Genomic DNA, 26,104 nt, shown 5'->3' with positions numbered 1-26,104 from the left:
TCCAATCACTGACCAACTGTTGCCGCGTCACGATCCCTCTATGCTCCTCCTCCGCCAGGAGGGGCCAAAGGGCGGGGCTCCTGAGGAGAGAAGCGGGCGTTGGTGGTCCGGGCAGCTTCGGGACGCGGTTAGTGGCTGCGCTAGCGGTCTTCTCTGGAGGTGGCCTCGCATTCACTATCGGCCAGTCTTCTTCAAAAGGCGTGCGTGCCTGTAGCCGTCCGGCGACTGTTCGTAGAGCATTAAGTGGTAGGAAACTGTCGTCCTCGTCTTCAGGGCGCTTCCACTTCACGGACATATCCTGTGCCCCGGAGAGAAAGGGCGGGATTCTGAAGGTGCCTGGTAGCGAGCAAGTCTGGGCAAGTCGAAGAGACGGCGAGGAGCAAAAATCTCGGGGTGAAATGGAGCAAGCACATTCAGCCTCCCGGCGTTGGAGTTAGAGAAGGGCGGGTCAGTAGGGGCCGTATTTCGGCCTTTATTCCAGCAACAGCAGAAAGTAAGTTTGCAGCATCTCACTACCATCTCACGGGACGGGACAGGACAGAACTACTCCTGTGAGGTTTCCGGGCATAGAAAGCTTGTCTTTTCCCCCCGGGAGTGGCTGGGAGTAGTGCTTGTATTTGAAATGGTAACTTAATTGGCATGCAAAGGGATAGCTTAGGGTAGGTGCAGGGAAACTAAGCGAAGAAGCTTGACCATTGTGATTAGTGTTTGTGTGGTGGCAATAGTGGAGAGCGAGAATAGATGCACGAGGTTTTGTTTTATTTTGTTTTTTGTTAAATACTTTTATTGGGGGCCCTTACAGCTCTTATCACAATCCGTACATTAACCCATTGTGTCAAGCACATTTGTACACATGCTGCCATCATCATTTTCAAAACTTTTTCTTTCTACTTGAGTCCTTGATATTAGCTTCTCATTTCCCCCCTCCCTCCCCTATCTGCCCGCCCTCATGAACCCTTGATAAGTTATAGATTATTATTTTCATATCTTACATTGTCCTCTGTCGCCGGTTACCCACTTTTCTGTTGTTCGTCCCTCTGGGGGAGGGGGTTATATGTTGATCCTTGTGATTGATTCCCCCTTTCTGCCCCCACCTTCCCAAATCCTCCTGGTATCTCTATTCTCTTTGTTGGCCCTGAGGGCTTTATCTCTCCTGGAGTCCTTGTGTTGTGGGCTCTTATCCATAGCAGTGAGCATGTTCTGGTCTAATCCGGTTTGTAAGGTAGAATTGAGGTCATGATAGTGGGAGAAGGAAGAATTAAAGAACTAGAGGAAAGTTGTGTGTTTGATCAGTGTGTGTTTTTTTGTTTTTTAAGGGAACCGATACAATTTGGTGCCGTTCAGAGGTGGAGGGTTACAGTGACACCTATTTTTCTGGCCTGGACAGCTGGATTGGTGGGACTGTTAGTAAAGAAACACAGCAGGGGAAGAGACCACTGCAGTGAGAATCATAAGTTTAGTCTTGGACACAGTGAGATTTGACTTTTGATTTTGAGAGAAGAACACTTGGATGGAAACCTTGTCAGGGCACCTATGGAGACACGCGTGGCTGCAGCCATTCCTCTTCCCACATTTTTCTAGAACAAGTATTGTCCAGGTTAGGGCAAGTTGGGCCCCTTTCTATCCCCAAACTTGATTATTCTTAAATCACATGTTGTACTTCTAGTCCCTTGCCAGGATTATTATGTGAATGTAGTAGAGCAGTCCTGAGAAGTAGAATGTTAAGATTTCTAGGAGATTTTTTTTCTTGCTCTAAAAAGGGACTAGATTCTGTTATTTGAACCTTGTTCTGGGAGGAAGACATAATACCTGGAGTTGCTGTCCTTTATGAGACATAAAGGAAATAACTGGTACCCTGAGGTTGGCAGAGTAGGAAAGAAATGTTGTGGAGCTACTAACAACCAGGGAACCTCCCTAAGACCAGTTGTTAAGTCAACTATAATATATGTCAGAGTATAAAACCCTGATGTCCCATGATGTTTTTAATGGCTGATTTTTTCCCCCTAAGTAGATCACTAGGCCTTTCTTTCAAGGTGCCTCTGAATGGACTTGAATCTCTAACCTTTTGGTTAGCAGTCAGACAAGTTAACCTTTGAACCACCCAGGGACTCACTAGAACCTCCTTCCTTTAGATTTACTAGGTAAGATGATAAATGCAATTACTGCAGAAGCTACTCTTAAATCCAAACTAAACCCACCTCCATTTAGTCGTTTCGGACTCACAGCAGACTCTACATAGAGTTTATGAAATTATAATTCTTTTGAGAGCAGAAAGCCTCGTCCTTCTCCCAAGGCAAGGCTGTTGGGCTTGAATGGCTGACTCTGCAGTTAGCAGCCCTTGGTTTGTTTCTTACATCTAAAAGCATCCTGATAGAGGACCTTCCTTGAATACTTCATTACCAGCTTTTGCTTTCTTTTCACAGCAAACAGAAAAGGAACCCTTAAACTAACTGCTACCAGGTCTGTGTTTTCCTCACTTAAACTAAATTTTATGTCATCTGTGGTAGTTACATGGTTTCATGTCAATCAATATATAAAGGTGTAAGTTGAGTCCAGCTTGTCAGTCGAGTCACAGCCAGATCATACCTCCTTGTGGGTGTGGCCTTTTCATAAGGATGGACCTGGGAACCTCCCACTGTCTCTCTGCCTTCACCTTCCTGCTGGCAAGCCACTCTGAGACTTGCCAGACCCCTGAAGATGTAGCGTCCACCATGAGATCCACACAACTCTGCACCCACTGGCCTGTCATCTTCCTGCATTCTGCATCAGAATTTTATAGTATTTTATCATATCAGAATTTTATTTTATCGTATTTCATTGCATTTGACTCCATCAGTCTGAGGAGGGCTTTATGAACTGGTATCCGACCTATGGACTTGAGTTGGACTGAGCTGGGATGTTTTCATAATATGTAGCTACTTCTTGATACAAAGCTTTCTTACACACACATGATTGTCACTGGATTTGTTCCTCTAGTCAAACAGGCCTAATACAGGATCATGCTTGTTACATTGCAATTTGTATTCCCACTGCTTTGCATTCTAAGTTGCTACAGTAGGCTCTCAAAAATATTTGTTGAATGTTCTGATTATAAGACATCTTAAAATATCTTCAAGGTTGTCTGTTTTTTTAAGTCGGCACAAAATAGGTATTTTCTTCAAATAATTAAAAACAAGTGTTTAAACAAAAACCGATATAAAAATATTCAAAGCATCACTATTCACAGTTATCAAGATATAGGAACAACTCAAATGTCTATCAGCAGATGAATGGACAAACAAGATGCTGTATATTTATGGAAGAACACTATTTGGCGATAAAGATTAAAGATGTACTGATACGTGATATAACATGCATGAACCCTTAAAACTTGCTGAGTGGAGGAAAACTAGATACACATACTACATATTATGGGATTCCATTTATAGGAACTGTTCAGAATAGGCAAATCCACAGACACAGAAGCAGATTAGTGTTTGTCATGTTTATTGTTATCATCACATGTTGGATTTTGATCCACATGGTTGGCAGTTTGAAACCACTAGCAGCTTCATGGGAGAAAGACCGGGCTTTCTACTCCCATAAACAGTTATAGTAACAAACAGTGGATCACTGTGACTAAATGCTAGCGAGTTTTTTTTATCATCAGCATCATGACCATCATCATCATTTTGAATCATGATCAAGTAGACCCATAAAGAATCCTCATTATTGTGCAGTGAATCAAATTTCAAAATATTCTTCATGCATCAGAATCACCTGGATATTTAGTAAAACAGAGATTGTGTCTCTCCAACCCCCTTCAGTGTTTCCTGTTCAGTAGCTCTGGGATGGAGTCCAAGGATCTGTATTTTAAACAAATACCAAGTTCTGGAACTGCTGGTTGTCTTTGGCATCTTTAAGATACATCAACAAGGAACCATCATTACCTTGGACAAGGCTTGTTTTCTTCATGCTGAAGATCTGGAGACAACCCATTTCCCTGCTTTCCTACTACTTTCTTCCATCATGGTTAACCACAGCAAGATCTTAAGTTTTAAATTAGACTCGTCATTCTAATTTCTAAATCACAACTGCCTAAGACAGTTGCTAGTGAACCAGTTCTAGTTGTAGCAGGGTTAAGTAGTTCACCTCAAGTAGATTCAGACACAAGGTCATCCATGTGGGTCAGAGTAGAACTGCTTCACTGGGGTTTCTTGGCTGTCGTCATTATGAAAGCAGATTCCTTGCACGGTGCCACTGTGTGAGTTCAAACCATGATTCTCTAGGTTAGTACCTTTGTGCCACCCAAGACTATCTCAGGCACCTTTGTTGTCATGGTGCAGTCAGTTTGGATTCAGTGACCTGATGTACTACAGAACAAAACATCGTTTTTGGATTCAGAGCCCTGATGTACTACAGAACAAAACATCGTTTTGTCCTGTGCCATCCTCACAAGTGTTGTTATGCTTGAGCCCATTGATGCAGCCAGTGGCAATCCATCTTGTTTTTGCTGTCTCTCTACCAAGCATGACTGGCCCTTCCTGATGACATGTCCGAAAATACTTGAAAGGTTGTTTCATCATCTTTGAATCTAAGGGACATTCTGATTGTACTCCTTCCAAGACAATTTATTTTATCGCTTTTAATATTCTTTGCCAATAACATAATTCAAAGCCATTAATTCTTTTTTGTCTTCCTTATTCATTGTCCAGCTTTTGAGTGCATGTGGAAGGATTGAAAATACCCTGGCATGGGTCACCTACCCTTTAGTTGTCAAAGTGACATCTTTAGAACACTTTTTAAAAACCAAACCAAACTCACTACCATTGATTTAATTCTGATTCATAGACCACTATATGATAGTATAGTTTGTATCTATTTGTTGTATAAATAGATGAACAGTCTCTAGCTTGGATTAGTGCCCATGGGTTTCTTGTAGTGCTGTTGATTATGATAGTATTTACTGATGGTAACTTATTTAACACTTTCCTTTTTAAGTGACCACTTACTACTGGCAGATTGCACCCTTGAATTCACTCCTAAAATAAAGCTCTACCTTTATTAACATGCGTTATTTGCAATGTTGTATTTAATGCAGTCATGTTGCTGTTTCTGATATATGAAAGCCATCTTTAGTAATTATAGTAACAAAAGAACAATAGGGTATGGGTACTGAATACTAGCACTGTCTATTTTAGTTATTTATTATTAGTAGTGGAAATATAGTTAACCTTAACTGCATGCACAATGTAAATTAGCTTAAGTTTGTTTAATGTAGGAGTTCCATTGGGAAAAATAAAATAAAACATTAAAATCTTCCAGATTGACTTTAAATTCACAGACAGATCAGTGTGGGACTTCAAAAAGCATGCAGCTTTATTACTTTCAATTACTTGTGTTGTATAGAGCAACGCTTGGGTTGTGGCCAGGGAGGAGGGGCCAGTTTAGGCTAGAAAGATAAAGTTTTCTGTATCACCAAAGAGCTCCTATCCAGGGACTATATTTTGCCACTGTAGTAGTGCTATTCTTTCCATTTAAAAAAGGAGCTTATTTGTCACTAAAGGACCCAAGTCCACTTCAGTTGAACTTTTCCTCCTTTCATACCTATTCAGACCAATGTTTAATCCGAGGGAGGGTTTGCTGTTTCTTTGTTTGCTGCATCTCCTCCATGAAATCAGGATGAATATAATCTGTCCTGGTTTCCTCATAAGATTGGTGGGAGAATAAAATTAAATAAATTAGGGATTTTTTCCCCTTTTTTTAAGAAGACACTCTTACCAATATTTTTACTTGCATAATATATGCAGAATGTCAATATAATGCCAATCTAAGTCCAAGAGGATCTAAATTATCTTTTATACTAATTGAGCCAATGATGATAAGAACAATGACATTATAGTTCCTGGTTTAGCTTTTACATGGCTAATAAGTAAATTCAAATTCACTTTCCTGTAGCAAATGAGTAAAGCAAATAGGTAGTTTACAAGTTCAGTTTTTGTAGAAACATAAACCATCAGTGAGCAGTAAGGGTGGTACAGGAGACCATTTAGCAAGCAGACCATACAGCGATCAGTCCATTATGAACAGATACAGAGTACATTTAAATCAGGCAGTAATAAATATACTTCCCACTCTGACAATATTCCAACGATCTTTCAGGTTCTCATCAGCTTTCTTTTCTGATCCTTAAAACAAGGTGTTACTAAATCATAGTGCTTCGTATCCTTCAGACACTTTTGTCAGGTTTTTTTTCCTCTCTCAATCTCTGAAAGTTGCTACTATTAAATCTTGATCTCTGTTTGCAGTAGTCATCAAGGTTGAGTAAAATAACTTGGCATTTAGAAGTTATTCATTCCATCTTTATTCTGGATCATGTAAATAGTTGAGTAATAGAAACACCATTTGGAGTAAGTTACTTTGGACATGTGCACAGGAGACCAAGAAATACACCATTGGTTCACATGGGCACTTTTGAGTTAGTTGTAGCAAGTGATGTTTAATTCTCTGACCAATCAGCACAGGTCACCAGCCCAAGCTGGATTCTGATGAGCCTGCCTTCCAGAACCCCCTAAGACAGAGTGCAGGGAAGGGTTGGCTCCCCAAACAAAATACGGTTCCTAGGACCAGTGAGAACTCCTGGGCTGATGCAAACTGCTAATGAAATTGACAGTTAACTGAAAATTAGAGGTTCGATACTACCCAGAGGCACCTCAGAAGAAAGGCATGGTGAACCACTTAAAAAAGTTAGTTACTAAAAACCCTATGGAGAATAATTCCACTCTGAAATACAGAGAGTTGTCATAAATCAGAATTGACTCTACAACTGGCTTTAGTGCCATACAGAGTAAGAGATGCTGGATTGGTAACAAACAGAACGCTCTGCAGATAATGATTAGCATAAATATATTGTTGGCATTTCTTACAGCATTTGACTGCAGTGCCCTGCATTATAATTCTCCTTATTTTTCTTCCCTAAGGCTAGAAATTTTATCTAATTTATTTCTGGATCCTTTCCATCCCGTCTTTCTGTCCTCATCTTCAAAACTAATATTTAAGAATAAGAAATACTTGTTTGGATGAGCTAATTTCTTGTTTGTATAATTATGCTGCCAGCAAATATTTTTGCATGTGTTAACACACCAACTATATGCAGTAGATACCTTGTTCCCATTTCACAGTGAAATGAGTGCTTCAGTATGTGATGGAGTTGAATTATGAAAGCAGGCATTTTTAACATTATGGTACCTCACTAAGAATGAAGGAGAGTTGGAACATGTAGTGGAGAAAAATACAAAGTGTGTTCCTTGAAAAGCAATGCAAGCAAGGAGGCAGCCTTGATTGTATACAAAAAGGACTTGTTCTCAGAATATCCCTATAGGGAAAGTGTGTGTGGGCTTATAATTATATCACGGGTACATTTTGTGAGGGGTTGTTTACCAAAGATCTAGTGGGTATAAATGTTAAGTTGGTTTGCAGAGTTAAAGCTCTATTATGTCTATGCTGAGGTTGGATTGACTGAAATGCTGATAGAGGATTGTTCTTCATGACATTTCCGAAGTCTTCCAGAATAAGTAAAAACCTCATGACTCTAAGCATGGTGTGAGGACTAGTATCATCCCTATCTCCTGGGAGCATGTTTGATATGCAGGCTCTAGGTGTTACCTAGAACTTCAGAATCAGAATCTTGACTACATAATTCCTAGGAGATGCCTGTATACATTGATATTTGAGAAGCATGGAGATAAAAGAAAAGTACAAAGCCAGCATTGAGGACAACAGTGAACTATCAGTATTATCTGACGGAAGCCTGGTTCTCATTTATGGTTGAAGTAGTTTAGCTTTATCTCACAGCTCGTACAGACCACACTGTTTCACTGTTCAGTTCTCTGTGTTCCTTCAGCCACAAAATTTAAGGGCCACAAGTTGGGCAATACCAGTATAGGAGGAGATGTTAGACTAGGCCTCTTGTGAATGATTAAGCTATTCCAGGGAGAATTACAGCAGAGGGCATCAGGGTTCAAACACAGACTTCTTACATTCCATGCAAGAGACCTAAATTGAGTCCCAGCCAACTTATCTGAAGTTTAGTGACTGCTTGGCTGTCGATGGAAGCTTGCGTAATGCTGAATGGGTTTCAGTGAAGCTTAGAGAAACACTTGGACAAGGAAGAAAGATTTAGCTACTTACTCCCCCTAGTCAGCACAATAATTCGATTTCATCATGCATGCTTTGCCTTGAATTGGAGAAGAGCCAACATCAACAAAGGGATTATTATATGCAAGAAGGCCCATAAGTAAGAAATCAATAAATTTGGACTAATGAAATGACAGAATTTGTGTGTAGAATGACCAAAAAAAGGAGGGGGGGGGTGAGGAGGAGACTTTATCCTTTAAATTGAGGGATTGTTATCATGTGGAGTATTTTAAGTATTGAGAAGAATTAACTTTATTGCCTTCGGAGCATTTTTACATACTTAATAAAAAGATTAAAATTATTAAAAATGCAAAGAACATTTGATAGAGAATTTGTACATGGATCGAGAGGCAGTTATGTGCATGGAACAAGGGAATACTGCATGGTTTAGGATCAGGAAAGGTGTGCAACAGGGTTGTATCCTCTCACCTTACTTACTCAGTCTGAATGCTGAGCAAAAACTCAGAGCAGCTGCTTGGCTTGTATAAAGAAAAATATGGCATCAGGATTCGAGGAGGGCTTTTTAACAATTTATGACATGCAGATGACAACATCTTGTTTGCTGTAAGCAAGGAGGGCTTGAAGCACTTGCTGATGGAGATCAAGGACTGCAGCCTTCAGTGTGGATCGCAGCTCAATGTAAAGCAGACCAAAGTTGTCATAACTGGACCAATGGATAACAGCATGAGAGAGGAAAAGTTTACGTTGCTGTGTTTTTCCAGGTAGACTAGAGAAACAAATTATAGAAACTCATGTGAATAAGAAAGAGATTTATATACAAGAGCAATTGAATATTGAGAAAACATTCCGCCCAATCCAGATCAAGCCCAGAAGTCCAATATTAGCCCATATGTTCAATACTAATCTATAAAGTACTCTTCATGAAACACAGACATTAACGCCAAATGCAAGATCACAGGCCAGTGGGTTGGAAGTCTTCTGCATCCAGTGGTGGCGTAAGCATCTCAGTGCTGGGAGGGGTCTCTACGTGGCTTCTCTGGCTCCAGAGGTCTGGTTGTATCAGGATAGGTCCATGTGGCTTCTCCATCTCCCATGGTGTAGCACCATGTGTCTTGTCAGTAGAGTGTCTTACAGGGAGTGAGTAGAGAGAGAGTATTTCCCACCTCCAAGGAGGAAAAATTAGAATTTCCAGGAATTCTCAGGAAAAGTCCATGACCACACAGAGGCCTCATTGGCTATGATCTGATTGACAGACTAGACTCCACTCCTTCACTCGTAATCATCTGAAGTCCCAAATTGCCACCAGACTATGTAACTACCACAGTTGCCAAGAATTTTGTCTTGCTTGGATCCACAATCAGTGCTCATGAAAGCAGCAGTCAAGAGGTCAAAAGATGCATTAGGTAAAAATTCTGCAAAAAACCCTCTTTATTAAAAAGCAAGGATCTTACTTTGAGACTAATGTGCACCTGACCCAAGCCATGGTATTTTCAAATGCATGTGAAAGTTGGACATTGAATAGGGAAGACCAAAGAAGAATTGAGCCCTTTGAATTGTGGTCAGAGAAGACTATTGAGAGTACCATGGGCCACTAAAAGGACAAATATCTCTCTTGGAAGAAGTACGGCCAGAGTGCTCCTTAGATGCAAAGATTGCAAGACTTCATCTGACATCCTTTGGACATGTTCAGTGAGATTGGTCCCTGAAGAAGAACACCATGTTTGATGCAGTATAGAGGGTCAGTGAAAAAGAGAAAGACCCTCAAGCATAGGAACAATTGTGAGCAGGGTGCAGGACTGGGGAGTGCTCCATTCTGTTGTGCATAATGTTGCTATGGGTCAAAGCCAAGTCTATGGCACCTAACAACAACAAAGACAATAACACGCATCTAAATTCCTGCCACCTATAAGTGACCCCTGTCAGCAATTTCTATATCCACTTTCAGTCCTCTCTTTTTATTTATACACATATAATTTTACACATCTGATTTTATCACACACTACATCAAAGACATAGTTCTGTGTCCATGAATGCATCTATATCATTGCAGCAGCCACATAATACTACCCAGTGTGCTAATGGATTGGTCCTGGTCGAATCCAGAGACACAAACCATGCAGAGATTTAAATAGGGGAAACTTACCATGAAGAATTATCAAGTTATGATAAAAGACTAAACGTAAAAAATAGAAAATTACTCAAATGGATACCCTAGGACTGAAGGGAGATAACCAAGGAAGAACAAAGTTGAAAGGAAGTTTAGATTTTATCGAGGAAGGTATGCTTGCAACCCATTGAATGGCTGAGAAGTTTGCTCAGCGACTCAGATCAGAATTGTCCTACCATTGCTGAGGAAGCAGAATGAGATGGATCCGTGGGGAAGTAAAGTGGAAGCTGGGCTCCCTGTACTGCTGGAACCACAAGTTGGGAAAGTACTCTGTAGGAATCCAGGATATTTCTGGGTGTGCCTTGGTCTGGAAGGTCCCAGACCACTAAATGAGGTGGGGTTTTTGTGCTGTTCAAATAGGTGACCAGCCTCAGAATGCCCTGGAGTATACACACCAGGGGTCAAGGAAAGAGTTCTAGAAACATCTATTTGGACTAGATTATAGACCCATGCTAAAACTGCATCCTTCAAAGCCCTAGCAATCGGTCTCTCTCTCTCTCTCTCTCTCTCTCTCTCTCTCTCTCTCTCTCTCTGTGATATATATATATCACTGAAACAGTGGAGAAAAGACGTGCTTTTCTGGAATCTGACAAGCACGTCATACTAGAACTAGAGAAGAACTATCCTTTTTCTGTAGAGTCCTTTCCACTGACATGTCTTGGTGTAGTGGTTGGTGGTTCCTACCCAAGAGTCACTCCATGGATAAATAGATGGTAGTAGGCTTCTGTAAAGATTATAGCCCTGGAAACCCACTGGGGGCATTTCTAACCTGTCTTACAATGTCACTAAGAGTCAGCAGGTATTAGCAAAGAAAAACTGTTGAAAGGGCCCAGATGAATTTTTTTAATTAAAAGATAATTTAATTGGGGACTCTTACAGCTCTTATAATCATCCATACATCAATTTTATCAAGCATATTTGTATATATGTTACCATCATTATTTTTTAGACATTTCTATTGAGCCCTTGGTATCAGCTTGTTTTTTCCCCTCCCTCCCCACCCCCACTCTTCAGATGAATTTTTATAGAGCAGGCAAGAATTGATAATTTGGAACTTACCTGCCATAGAGTTGATCCCCAACTTATGAAACACTTGCATAGATTGGAGGACTATTGTAATCCAAAGAGTGTTCATAGGCTGATTTTTCTCTCAGGAAGCTTTGTTGAAAACTATTCAGCACCATAGTAATATCCAAGACTCCAATGACAAATTAGTGGTACAGATAAGGTGTAGTGGTTGGGGATTAAACTGAGAACTGGAGGCACTGTGATATAAGTGTTGGACTGCTAGGCCCAAGATTAGCTGCTCAAAACTACTCGCTGCTTTTCAGGAGGAAGGTGAGGCTGTTTGTTCCTGTAAAGATTTATTATCTTGCAAACCCTATAAATGGGTCTCATTGAATCGGAATCATCTTGATGTCAATGGGTTTCTCCCACATGAAAGGGAGAATTACAAGTATACCAATGAACCAAAATTTGAAGTTATCCCTGGATTTGGAGTTGCAGGCAATAAATTAATAACTGGCACACTATAGAAAACTTCGCATACTTTCTCTTGATGGTCATACTGGTGCTTTGTTCCAACCCTCCCCACTCCCTGCGACTGATCTCCACAATGCTTTAATGTTTGACCCTAGGCATACCCATCTTCATACTTTTTTTTCATTATTAAAAGAGGGTTTTTAACTGAGGAAAGGGACATGAATAGATTTGTATCACATTCTTGGGTTAGTCAAGCAAAGTAATTCTTGAGCTAATGTTTGCTGGAGGAAAATCTGTGGAAACAAGAGCTGCCTGGATTACTCAAAGATGGCCTAGGGGTTTCACGGAGAGTTGGCCAGTTAAGCATTTCTGTAGTGTGTTAGTCTGGGTAGACTAGAGAAACAAATTCAAAGAAATATGTGTATAAGAAAGAGCTTGATAGAAGAGCAAATGTTTTGAGAATGATGAGGACCATGAATGCACAAATGTGCTTTACACAATTGATGGATGGATTGTGATAAGAGTTGTATGAGCCCCTAATAAAATGATTTTTTTAAAAAGAAAGAGCTTTATATACAAGAACAATTGAATATTGATAAAACATCCCAGCCCAGTGTAGAGAATTTGTGACAGTGTCCATGGTCTTAGCGAGACAAACAATGGGCACCCTGGTGAAGCTAAGTGAGGCAGCCTACATTGAGTGAACCAGAACCCGATCAGCTGAATAGATGATTTTTGAGCCTGTGAACTGGTGCATATTGCTGCTGACTTTATGGATGACTGTCCTGATTCGACTTTGCTTATAGATGGGGACTTCACAAGGTTCCAAGGAATGAGGATTCGTCACATCAAAGAATATGATTGTCTTCTCAGACACTGGGTTGATGTAAGTGGACAGTACAAAAATTGGATACCCAAAATTGGGTGGACAAAGGTATGAATTGACTGGCTTAACAACTTTCATAGCTGGAGGAATATGTTCATAGAACTATCCTGTAGGTGTTCACATAAGTATAGAATACATTTGTTCACTTATAAAATGTTATGTTTAAGTGAGATTGGCACATTTTTAATTGTATGCATTTTAGTTTTATCCTATTAGATATAGATGTGATTTTATGATTATTTATTGGAAAATTATATATGGCTAAAGAGTAGTGTGAAGGTGTCAAGTTGAGTGAGAACACTTTGTTCTAATAACCTGGCATTCTGAGATGTTCACCCTCCCAGCACATTTTCTGAAGACAGAATGGGTGCATAAGCAAATGTGAAGAAAGTGATGGCACCTGGCTATCAAATGAGATCTTAAAGACTTGAAATTAAATAAGCAGCCACCTAGCAGAGAAGCAACAAGCCCATATGGAAGAAGCACAGCAGCCTGTGATATCATGAGGTGATCCCAATCATCAGAACTGAGTAACAGGCACTAGAAGATCCAAACCAAACAAACAAAAAAACAAAAACCATATTGTTGAGAACCAGTGTGGTTGGAACAGAGACCCGAAGCCCATCTGTAGACAATGGGATGTCCCATCACAGAGAAGTCACAGGGAAGGGATCAGTCAATCAGGGTATGGTAAAGCACACAATATTCCTCTGGTTCCTCGAGGCTTCCTTAGCTCCGACTATCATGGCCTCAGTCCTGCCTTTCACTGCGGGCTAGACTAGAGGTACAGATAAGACATAAGGTACAGATAAGACACAAGTACAGGTACAGATAAGACATAAGATAAGTACAGATACAGATAAGACATAAGAGCTCATGACAAACAGAATCCAGGAGCAGGAATAGGAGTTGCGATACCAGAAGGGTAGGGGGAAGGCAAAGAGGGGAGGAAGGGGGAACAGATTCCCATCATCGACACATAACAGCACCCCACTCCCACCCCTGGGGGACGCACAACAGAAATTGTGGGGGAAGGGAGACAGTGGTCAGTGTAAGATATGAAAATAATAATAATTTATGATATATTAAGGGGCTTTGAGGGTGGGGAGTCAAGGTGAGGGGGTGAAAAAGAAGAGCTGACACCAAGGGCTCAGTAGAAAGTAAATGTCCAGAAAATATTGATGTCAACAAGTGTACAAATGTGCTGTTGCAATTGATGTATAGATTGTTATAAGAGCTGTAAGAATCCTCAATAAAATGGTTTTTTTAAGTGTCAAGTTGACACAGGGTAGTCTATGGTAGTTATGTAATCTGGTGTCAGTTTGAGACTATTAAGAGTGAAGGGGTGGAGTTTAGCCTGTCAATCAGGTCACAGCTTGATGACCTCATTTGGAGACTCTAGGCCAGACTCACACACTCTCTGCTTCATATTTCTGATGACAAGGCACATGGAGCTATGCTAGAGCCCTGGAGCTGGAGGAGCCACGTGGAGACCCATTGCCAGTGCTAAGATGCTTACACCAGCACTGGATCCACAAAACTTTCCACCCATTGGACTGTGATCTTCCTGCATTCAGTGTTATTGCATGTGTTTCTTGAGTCTGAAGAGGATACTAATTATAGATTAGTATCGGATATAAGGGCTAATATTGGACTTATGGACTAGATCTGGGCTGGGCTATTTTCTCAATATTCAATTGCTCTTTCTTATACACATATGAGTGTCTATGAATTGTTTCTCTAGTCTACCCAGACTATCACATGTAGCTACCAAGGAGAATTTTTGTGAAGTTTTAAATTATCCATAGGTGAAAGACTTCCTTGATCATTTTGGAATAGTCATTAAAAGCCTCTCTGGCTTCTTCTAGTATAACATATCTCACTTACCCTGTTACCTCAAGAGATATCCAGCTCTTTCAACACCTTAAAAAAATCTAAAGAGTCTACTTTTCTACTTGAGAGCTTAACTGTATTAAAAAGCTTATAGTGGGCCCACATTCACAGCTATTTGTAAACAAACGAAAATCATAGAATACTCAGTTTACAGCATGGAAGTCTTGTCCTGCCTCCTACCACCAATGTGTTTGCTATTATTTCTAGCTAGAAATCCCCAAATTTACCCTAATGATACTCACTCTTTGCAGACATACCTAAATCCATTAGTCAACTGAGTACCAATATCATGCCAGACAATGCTTACAAGGATCCTGAAAATTCAAATAACTTAACTTTATTCCTATCAAGTTAGTTTTGACTCATAGTGATTTGTAATTGACCCACAGAACAAAATAGAACTGCTCCTTTGGATTTCCAAGGCTATAATAATCTGTATGAGAGCATACAACCCCATCTTTCTCCCACAGAATGACTGGTATGTTTGAACTGCTGGCCTGGTGTCTAGCAGTCCAACATGTAATCCACTACACCACCAGGGCTCTTTAGGGGCCTGAAAGATAGGAGTCATTTTCACCAATTTAGACACAAGAAACTATATTTCCCAAAGTCTCAAAGGTTTGTCTAATATCATAGAGCTAGCAAGTAGTCAATATTTAAAATCAGATTCTTCAATTCCAAGAAAAGACTATATACTAGGAAAATGGATAATTAGTTAAAGGAGGGGAAGAAAACTAGTAGACTTGACATGTTCTATATTGGCTTAAAAATGACCACTCCACCCCATGATGTTTTAAGGGCCCTACTCAGCTTATTCATGCTTTGCTTGCTGAGGATCTAGGATGATTAAGGTTGTGTGCCAACTTGGCTGGGCCATGAATCTGAATGATTTGGAAGTTGTATAATTTAGAATCAGCATAGTGGGTTCAGCACAAAATGTAGAAGTGATTTTGGAATTGGGGAATGGGTAGAGTCTCAAAAACTTTAAGGTACCTAACAGTAAAAACCAAGAGTACCTTGAAAAGACTGTTCGTAAAATTGTGGCTATCAATGGCAATTCTGAGGAGGGCTCAGAAGAAAGTAAGGAGAGCTAGTGAGAAGAATATTGCAAGAAATATGGATGTTAGGTGAAGCTTTAAAATAAACTGATGTCCCACCCAATTCACATTACAAGTTTCAAAAAAGAAACTGATATGTGATTAGACAATGGAGGAAGAGTGATGCTTTTGAGGAAGCGGCAAAGAATTTATCAGGATTGTGTTCAAATGTTTGGTGGAAGGTAGAACTTGTAAGTGATGAACTCGGATAGCTGGCTGATGAAATTTCTAAGCAAGGTACTACAGGGGCTGGATGGTTTATCCTTGTTACTTATAGTAAAATGCCAGAAGAAACAGATGGACTTAGAAATGAGCTGCAAAATGAAAACAAAATTTAAAGATTTGGAAATTTCTGTTGTACAAACTAAGAACACAAGTCCTAGAATGTTCACAAGGACATGGCTACTTAAACTTTTGTGAAAGAAATTAAGCATGTGACTGATGGATTTTACCAACCACGACAGAAGAAAACCCATCAAAACAGACCAAAGAGGATAGAGATAAAAGGAAAGAAATCTATCTGTCTCATCATTCCACAGGCAAGAAACAGGCCAAAGGAACCACATCTGTTATCCTCCAGGAAAATAAAAGGATCGTCTCAGGAGCAGCTTGGAGCAGCAGAACTATTGGAAGGAACATTAGAAACAGGGCCTTTTTAATTTCAAAGAGTAGGGTCATAGTATTGGATCCCAATGGATGGTTGGAGCCATAGCCTTTTGAGTTTCAAAGAGTTAGATCTTTGCTAATTTCAGAATGTGGGGCTTACCATTAAGGTGTGTTGGACAAGCCGGTGGGGCTGCCATGCCCAGGAGGGCAGATGAACAGGGCCTACCAGAGCCAAAGGGATAGGGTCACCACTCAGATGGACTAGGAGAATGGGGCTGCCCAAACCAAAGGAGGAGAGTTACTTTACCAGTGGACCTGGTTGGTATAACTGAATTCCAGGACTGAGGGACCTCCACCCAGAATTCAGAGGGCATGGCCAACACTCAAATTCTGGAGGGCAAGTTCATTGATTGCCTACAAGGTCTCAGAGAAAGAGTTTCTAACCTTGAGCAAACATCTGTAGCACAGATGCTAACCAACCCGCCAATATTTTGGAGAGGGATATGGCAGTTGGCTTCTGTATTGATTTACAGCCTTGGAAACCTATGGGATAATTCTACTTTGGATTATAGGGTTGTAATGGATAATACTGCTAAGAATGGGAATTCCACAATACTTCGTTATGCTTGTGTAGAACCTATGTATAGAGCAAGAGGCAATCTTCACATCAGAACAGAGGAATACATCGCATGGTTTAAAATCAGAAAAGGTGTGTGTCAGAATTGTAACCTTTCACCATAGTTATTCAATCTGTTTGATGAGCAAATAATCCAAGAAGCTGGACTATATGCAGAAGAACCAACATCACATCAGGATTGGAGGAAGGCTTATTAACCACCTAAGATATGCACAACTTACTTGCCCAGCAAAAAGGAAGTGAGATAGTTAAGGTTTATTGTACCAACAGGGCCAATGCACACATGTGGATTAGTTGAAGGGAAGAGAGATAAATGGCTTGGCGAGCCTTGCCTTTCTTGTCTCTTGCTCTTTGATCATCGGACCAGTGTGCACTGCCTTGCTTGTTCTGTGCCTCAATTTGCAAGCTACACTACCTGTGGGACACCTAACCCATGGACTGTGTCGCTGTAATTTGAGGTTCCATCAATACCTGCTTCATCACACTACTGGAATATATATCTCTTGAGCTGGGAACTGTTGGACCCTATCATCTGGCTGACTTGTTGGTGACCTGCCTTGCTGTTTGCTGCCTGTGGCCAGATAGCCTGAATTGCTCTACAGAGGACTCAGCTGTCTGCTTCCTTGACTTGTACCTGGTGGCCCTCAAGACTTGAAGAACTGCCAGTGTATTAGCTGTCTCACAGAAGTGAGTTGCACTGAGTCATTTGTACTGCTTTCTAGATTAATTGTTTATTTCTTATGTTATCTATGTATCTATCTATTTATATAATTATTAGTTCCCTGGTTTTGTTTCTGTAGAAAACCCTAACATAGGAAGTGCAGCATACGCTGATGAAAATCAGACTGCAGCCTTCAGTGTGGATTGCAACTCAGTGTAAAGAAAACAAAATTCCTTACAATTGGACCATTAGACAACATTGTGATAAACAAAAATAATTGAATTTTTCAAGGATTTCATTTTGCTTGGATACATAATCATTGTTGATAAAATCTGGTGCACAAGACCTCTTGAAAATCTTAATACCATGGCTTGTGTCTTTGAAGACTAGGGCACATACCCGATTCAATCCATGGTATCTTCAATAGTTTTATACACATGTGAAAGTTGGGCAACAAGAAAGACAGCAGAATTGATGCCTTTGGAGTATGGTGTCGGTGAAGAATATTGAGAGTGCTATGGGCTGCTGGAAGGACAAACATATCTGGCTTGGACCAAGTACAGTCAGAATGCTCCCTAGAAGAGAGGATGTGAGACAGGATGAGGCTGTATTTTGATTCAATCCTTTTGAGATGCAAAAGAAGTTAAAAGCATAGGAGCAAGCAGAGATGGGGGAAGACTGATATCAAGCCACAGGAGTTTCATCTCAGTATATTTCCACAGTTCCTGAGGAAGGGAGAGTGCCTCTCATGAATCTGATTCCTGAAGCATCTGCTTATTCACCTACTTACTCAACTATTTACATTTCTTTAGCAAATCATGTGGCCATACCTAATTTAAAAGGATACAGAGGACATAGGAGCACATATATTTGTAAACAACCTCGTGGTGTCCACACATGGCATTTGAACCCAGGAAGCTGATTCAAATACCTGACTCCTGATATGATTCCACAACACGAGTAGAATAGAACCTGCTTTTTAAAAAATATATATAAAATTTCAGATTTCCTCTTCAGGCTTATTGCTGGCTAGTTCATCTATTTTCACATGTAATTCTTAAATGACACATCCCCCAATCATTCTGTGTCCTTGATGCCTCAGTGATTGCGTAAGTGTTACTTCAGTGCCCTGCTCAAGATGCAAGGGTGACAGTTCATCATGCAGGATGGAGCTTGGAAATATCCTTTCCTGCACGCTTGTTCTTTTTCTCACCAAGAAATGTAGGCATTTTGCCTCTGTAATTGCATAACACTTTGTACCTGTATGTCTTATAACCTTTTGGTTTGGGCATTTAACAATAGTAAGCACGCAAAAGATTTATACGATCTGCAGAGAAACCATTTGCCAGTTTGCTGTGAGGCTGGAAGCTATGTCATTGGTATTTCAAATGCCAGCAGGGTCACCCAAAGTGAACAGGTTTCAGCAGAGCTACCAGACAAAGAACAGATTCCAAAGAAGGAATAAACCACCCACTTCTGAGGAATTAGTCACTAAAAACCATATGGATCGGTTTGAAACATTGTCATATACAGAAAACCCCATGAAAGGAAGTAGATCATTTCCAGAAGACAAGGCTTTCAGGTGGGAAGGCACGGAAGTATGAACCTAGGAAAATTAGAAGTTGTAAAAAATGAAATGGAATACATTTCATCTAGGCATTAGTGAGCAGAAATGGACTGGTATGGGCCATTTTGAATCAGAAAATTATATGATTTACTATGCTGGGAATGAAATAATCAGGAGAAATCCTGATGGTATCCAAAAGTGGCTCTCAATGAACCGGTATTTATATACTGGGGTAAACCCCTCCCATATTGAATCTAAACTGGTCATCCATGTTACCCTGTGATCATAGGAAAGTGTAGAAATGATGTCATACCAACACTAGACCTAGTCTTTAAGAGGAGTGGGACTCTATTTGGAATTCAGTTATCATGCTGTGAGGACCCCCAAGCAGCCACAGGGAAAAGAGAGTCTCTTATTATTCCCTGGAGAAGCAGAAAGACACAGTCTCATTACTGGCAGGATTCTGCAACATCACTGCAACTTCCTGAGACTCTAGAAGCAAGACCAGCAGAACAATACAGCAAAACTCAAGTCAACCCATAGAATCATTAGATAATAATATGGTTATTGTTTTAAGGTACTGAAGTTTAGGATTGGAGGCATTAGACTGAGGTCAATAACAAGCCACCTAAGATTCTGGATACTTCCCCAAGAGGAAATACTATTTTTAGAGTAAGGTGGAAGGTAAACAAGTGGCCATCTAGCCCAGAAGCAACAAAGCCCACTTGGAAGAAGCACAACAGCCTGTGTGATCACAAGGGGTTGAAGGGACCAGGTATCAAGCACCAAAGAACAAAAATCATCACCGTGAATGAGGGGCGGTGCAAGATGTGGATCCAATGTTCATCTGCAGACAACTGGACATCCCTTGCAGAGGGATGGTAGGGAGGAGATGAGTCACTCGGTACAGTGTAGCATCAATGAAACAACTTTCCTCTTGTTCTTAACCGCCTCCTCCATCCCACACTATCATGATCCCAATTCTACCTTACAAATCTGGTTAGACCAGAGGATGTACAGTGGTGCAGATAGGAACTGGAAACACATGGAATCCAGGACAGATGAACCCCTCAGGACCAGTGGTGAGAGGTGATACCGGGAGGCTGGAGGGAAGGGGGGTAGAAAGGAGGGACCGATGACAAGAATCTACATATAACCTCCTCCCTGGGTGATGGACAACAGAAAAGTGGGTGAAGGGAGACGTTGGGCAGTGTAAGATATGATAAAGTAATAATTTATAAATTATCAAGGGTTTATGAGATTGAGGAGAGCAGGGAGGGAGGGAGGGGAAAAATGAAAAATAAGCTGATTGCAAGACCCCAAGCAGAAAGCAAATGTTTGAGAATGATGAGGGCAACGAATGTATGTGTGCTTTACGCAATTGACGTGAATATGGATTGTGATAAGAGTTGTATGAGTCCCCAATAAAATGATAAAAAAAAGTAAGGTGGACAGTCATCCAGAGCCAAAAGGATGGTTTTTGTAGCATAAAGGGAAGTTTAGTTCAACAGATGTCTAGTTACAAAAAATGCCTCTTCTGATTATCCCCTGGTCAGCAAAAATTTTCAAGTGCCTTATGATGTGTACCTTTTAGTTAAAATTTTAATTTACTAAATAAAAAAGGCTCATGGCAATGTCTGAAAGGTGATGACTTGAAGATAAATAGATTGTTTCAGATGGAATTGTGTCACACACACTCTTTCCCACTGAAATATGTGTCAACTTGGCTGGGTCATGATATTCTGTGCTTTGGCAGTTTTGTAATATGTAATGGGTCATTTGTGTAATGATAGGATCAACATCCACGATGTGATCTATTTCTATCAGTTAATTGTCAGGGGACTAATGTGGGATACAATAGTGTAATCAGGTCACACCTCTGATTTAATTCAAGAGGACTTTACTTGGGTTCTGATGTGCATCACTTTTTACCTTAAAGGGGATTAAAAGAGGAGAGAAGTGAGCAAAGAGGTAAGACATAATAACACCAAGGACAAAGAGACAGAAAGAGAGTGCATCCTTTAGACATGAGGTCCCTTTGCAGAGAAGTTCCTTGACATAGGAAGATTGATAAAAAGACATATGAAGATTCCCAGGAATACCAGACTCATAGATGCTAAAAGGAGACAAACATTTCTTGGTCCACGTACAAGTTCTATGTGAGTTAACAGAGAGTTCAAGAATTCCCGTTCTTCTGGAAGATACCCATAGTTTGTAGTAAATCTCTTTCTTGTATTCTCTCCTTTCGGCTTAGATCTGACATCACCAATGATATCTCGTGTTACATGTTCTCTTCTGAATCTGGCTTTAATTTCTGGACATTCCTTTTCGATGTACCACTGCAACTGTTACTGAAAAAATGTATTTTCAATGAATAAGTTATGGGTTTTGCAAAACTCTACCATACAGTCTCCAGCTAAGCAATAGTTTCTCTTTTCTCTTTTCCCACCTGTCCTGGTTCATTAGTGAACTTTGATCTTTATACATTTGCTATTCTAGATATTCTATATATCTGGAATCATGTAATAATTGTATTTTTGTGACTGACTTATTTCATTCAATGTGATGTTTTCTTTTTTAAAATTAAGAGATTATTTTATTGTAGGCTCTTATAACTCTTATAACAATCAATTGTATCATCAATTATATCAAGCATATTTTTGCATAAGTTGCCATAATTCTTTTCTAGACATTTACTTTCTATTGTGCCCTTGGTATCAGCTCTTCTTTATTTAATTAAAAAAATCATTTTATTGGGGGCTCGTACAACTCTTATCAAAATCCATCCATCCATCCATTGTCTCAAGCACATTTGTACATTTGTTGCCATCCTCATTCTCAAAACATTTTCAGCTCCTTTTTTTTTTACCCTTTCTTCTTCTTACTTTCTAACTTCGTGACCCCTTGATAAACCATACATTTTATTTTCATATCTTACACCGGCTGCTGCCTCCCTTGCCCCATGGTTTCTTTTTTTCCTCATGGGAGGGGTGTGTGTGGTTATGTGTTGATCATTCCAATTGGTTCCCCCTTCCTCCCCTCCTCTTCCTACCTTCTTGCTAGCCTCCTGGTATCATTCCCGTTCCTGTTCTTGGATTCCATGTCTTGTGGGTACTTATCTGTACCTGTGTACATGCTCTGGTCTAGCCTACAGTGAAAGGCAGCACTTGGGTCAGGATAGTGGGTGGCGAGGAAGCCTCAAGGACCCAGAGGAATCTTGTGTGTTTCATCAGTGATTTACTGCATCATGGTTGACTCATTCCCTTCTCTGTGACCCCTCTGTGAGTGGGGTTGTATCATAACACAGAGGCATAGTAGACACATTTCTTATATCAATAGTTTTCAAAAAGGGAAGGTATTCCCAAATGAAGGGTGTACCCATAGAATCCTTCAATATTTCAAATAGAGCCTTGAATTTTTATTTATTAGTTCTTTGAGCATAACAATGCCTAGCATGCTCTTCTCTTTTGGTTTTCTATCTTCCTGTTTTTGTACTTTTAAATTATAATAGTTTACTTTGTCTTCTCAAGCTGCACTTTGGGGACTTAAGTTCAACTCTTATTTCACCATTTCTTCTATACCCTTTGGCTACACTACACTCAAGAGCAAGTTTGAGTCTTTTCTGATATACATTTTTGTATTTCTTTTCTTCCCTGTCATTTTAATAGTCTTTTACTTTCTTCATGTATATCATCCTTGATATCATCCCACAACTCATCAAGTCTTTAGTCATTAGTGTAGCAAATCTCTTCTTGAATTCAAGTGGTATTTGGCTTTTAGAGACTTGTCGTAATGTTCTTCAGCTTTAATTTGAATTTTCATAAGAGCAATTGAAGGTCTGTTCTGCAGTTGACTCCTGGTCTTGTTCGAACTGATTAGGTTGAGCTTCTTCATTGTCTCTTTCTGTACATTACTTGATTACATTATTGTGTATTCTATCTATGGTCACTGGTTACATTGTTGAAAAAAGGTGTTTACAATGAGTACGTTGTCGGCCTGGTAAACTTCCATCATCTTTTTATCATGGAAACCACATTTTCCAGTTACTGCTCCTTCTTCTTTGTTCCTTTCTTTTCCATTCTCGTAACCAGTGATTAGCAAAGCATTTTGATTGCATCAAAGTTATTAGTACTTTGTACCAACAGATTTAAGAATTTTGAAAACATGTTAATTCTACTCAGAAAGGTTTAACCTGAGAAAATTACCATGGGTAGATATGCATAGATTTAGCTATAACGATTAGCTATATATAAAAACAGATTATAGCTATATATAAAAATAGCAAATACATTTTAAATACACTGATAGGTCTTTCCAGAAGTTTTGGTTATCTCATGAAATGAAATATAATTATTCCACTCAAATTTCTAAGAAAAACCCTTAATACATGTAATGCACATTCATGGATTACTTTTAAGTGAAGACACAGTTTACTGAAGAGGATGTGTTTTCTCTCTTTTCTTTTCATTCTCAGGGCTGTCCATTACCTGCTTCTTCTCCCTTCTCCGAGCACGGTTCTTCATACCACAAAGAGCCTGGTCCTTCTTTTGTACTACTGGATTGTGGTGGAGTATGGACCCAAGAAAGTTAATAAAATTCCGTCTCTTACAAGTTTGAACCTGATATTTAGATATTTAAGTGTTTGCCTGCTAGTAACACCAACATCACTAACTCAAGAGCTATCTGTGGTTGAGTACTTCTCTAGAAATGTGCATAGAGAAGTAAAGAACTTCAACAGAGAGAATAGAATGAGGCACATTTACTAGAGAGAGTAGTCTCTGGTGTCACAAGTGTGGTTGGCTGCTGACTGAAAGGCTGGCAGTACATGTTTACCAAGAGACATTTTGGAAAAACCTGATGTTCTACTTGTGGGGAAAAAAAATCAGTCACTGAAAACCACTGAAGCTCTACAGAGACACATGGGGTTACTCTAAGTGGAAATTGACTCCATGATCACCGATTTTATAGAGATCAGAATCATGAGTCTTCAGAGGGTTTTAGATGACTAGTTCCAGGTTGTAATCCTGATTTGGGGTGGGGGGTGTCTATGAGATAACTGTCTTCTTTTAAATAATTCTACCTTTGATCTGTAACCTGACAAGTGAATTCTTACTTGTAACCCAAGTTAGATCTTCTATTTGAAACCAGACGAACAAATTTTCAGGAAAATAGCAACAGTATAGCTAAAGAGAACTTAAGTGTCATTATGAGGCACATGGACATTTGTGACAGTAAATATATCACATTGATGCCAACACTGCTTCTGGATTCTCTTGAAGCAACTCTCATAAACACTATATTTGGAAAATATTTTGGGGAGGAATTTTTTGGGTAAAAATGTATCTGGTCTATGCAGACATTTTCCTTATATTAATGAGCTAAAAATCCCTTGGGAAAACTTTTAGAAACGATTTTCCCCTAAATTTTTGTCTTTGTAGGAGGATTCTTTGGAACTTAAATTTGGGTTTATTGCCAATGAAAATATTGAAAACATTTAGAGAATTTTTGTGATAAAGTATCTTAATCCTCAAACAAGTATACAGGCAGTTTACCTCATTTTCATCAACATTGATTTACAAAGTTATTTAGATGTTTATCTATGAAGATAGATCATGTAAAAGGATTTATGTTATATGCAGTTGCCCACATTAATGATAGAAAAATTTGTATCAATCAAGCAACTTTCATGTTTTTATTGATGTTACATGAAAAAAGTAAAAGCAATTATCTTGCTTTATTTTATTTAAACTTTAACTTACCTTGCAATGTTCAAAGGCATTTTTTAAAAGGCCATTTGCAGTACCTACTTTTATCAGAAAGGGGCATACATTTTGTTGGAAAGATGCTGGAATAGTTAATATCCTGAAGTGGTTTCTAGTATTCTTTGGAGTTAGTATACACTGTACTATTGGGTATATCTGGGGCAAAACAGAGAGATCAGGACTCTGACCTATGTATACACTTCAGACAGGTTCCTAGTTGTGTTAAAAAGCAGCTGAACAAATAAAGATTTTGCATGATCTCATGGCACCTGGAATCACTCTGTGCCCACTTCACACTTTCCTGGCATGTTTTTTCTCCTGTGGCAGAAAGCAAGTGAAGTTGCCAGGTTATTGATGATGAGCAGTCATTTTTAGATGCCGGAGTCAGTGTCCTGTACTCTGGATGATTCATCTGGCACTCTGGGGCATGTTATGTTAAAGAGGATCTATTAGTTGGTGCTTGATCTGCTGGATCTTGCTCAAGCTCTACTTTGGGTGTTCATGATCAATATAGTTCATGTTTCCCTTTTTCTCTCTTTGAAGTATAAAACAGATGGGTTATATTTCCCTTAACCGACTTAGAGGTATGTCATAAAAAGAATTTAATTATAAAAACAAAATGAATGTTTCCTATATTAAGTTAAAGGAAAGTTGAACTTTCAGCCTTTCAGGTGAATCATTTATTAAATTATAAAATTGAATTTGCCCCCAAAGCTTAAAAAATTGGTATCTAAGAAATGGGAAATGAGGAAGATGGAGGAAAGAACACATGGTTCATTTTTCAGCCTGGTTCTCCTTTTGCTCTGTTGACTTGGAAGAGCCTAACCCATGGGGGTTTTTAGGGCCAGCCTTTCAAAAACAATCATTTGTTGCTCTTTATTGAGTGATCTAGACTCGGACATATCCTATGTCTAACAGGCCCCCAGGAAATGGTAGATATATATATCATATATATATATATATATAATCTGTGTGTATGTTTGTATTTATTTATTTATTTACTTTAAAGGTACATCCATTTGGGCTTTGTCTGAAACGTAAAGGATACAGATGTATGTTGTACCTTTTGAAACTTTCACATCTGTTCCCCAGCCACATAATTACCATCCTTGGTGTCAACTTATGTAAACATATAATTTCTTATGTGTTAAAAGTTGATGTCATCTGACTTTTCTTCTGCGACAAGCTAGCAAATTTCTCCCGAGTGGTT

General features: G+C 39.5%; 1 long non-coding RNA gene across 1 annotated transcript; it reads left to right on the top strand.

Moving 5' to 3' along the window:
• Positions 1–50: 50 nt before the first annotated feature.
• Positions 51–25,599, top strand: LOC142448196 (uncharacterized). Its single transcript, XR_012784509.1, has 4 exons — positions 51–393; positions 2,424–2,460; positions 12,592–12,719; positions 23,607–25,599. It is a non-coding gene; the product is annotated as an uncharacterized LOC142448196 (long non-coding RNA).
• Positions 25,600–26,104: the final 505 nt, after the last annotated feature.

The sequence above is a fragment of the Tenrec ecaudatus genome, chromosome 5, assembly GCF_050624435.1.
Source record: "Tenrec ecaudatus isolate mTenEca1 chromosome 5, mTenEca1.hap1, whole genome shotgun sequence".
In the NCBI taxonomy this organism is placed as follows: domain Eukaryota; kingdom Metazoa; phylum Chordata; class Mammalia; order Afrosoricida; family Tenrecidae; genus Tenrec; species Tenrec ecaudatus.
Note: the sequence above shows the minus strand (reverse complement) of the source record. Positions and strands in the feature narration are given on the sequence as shown.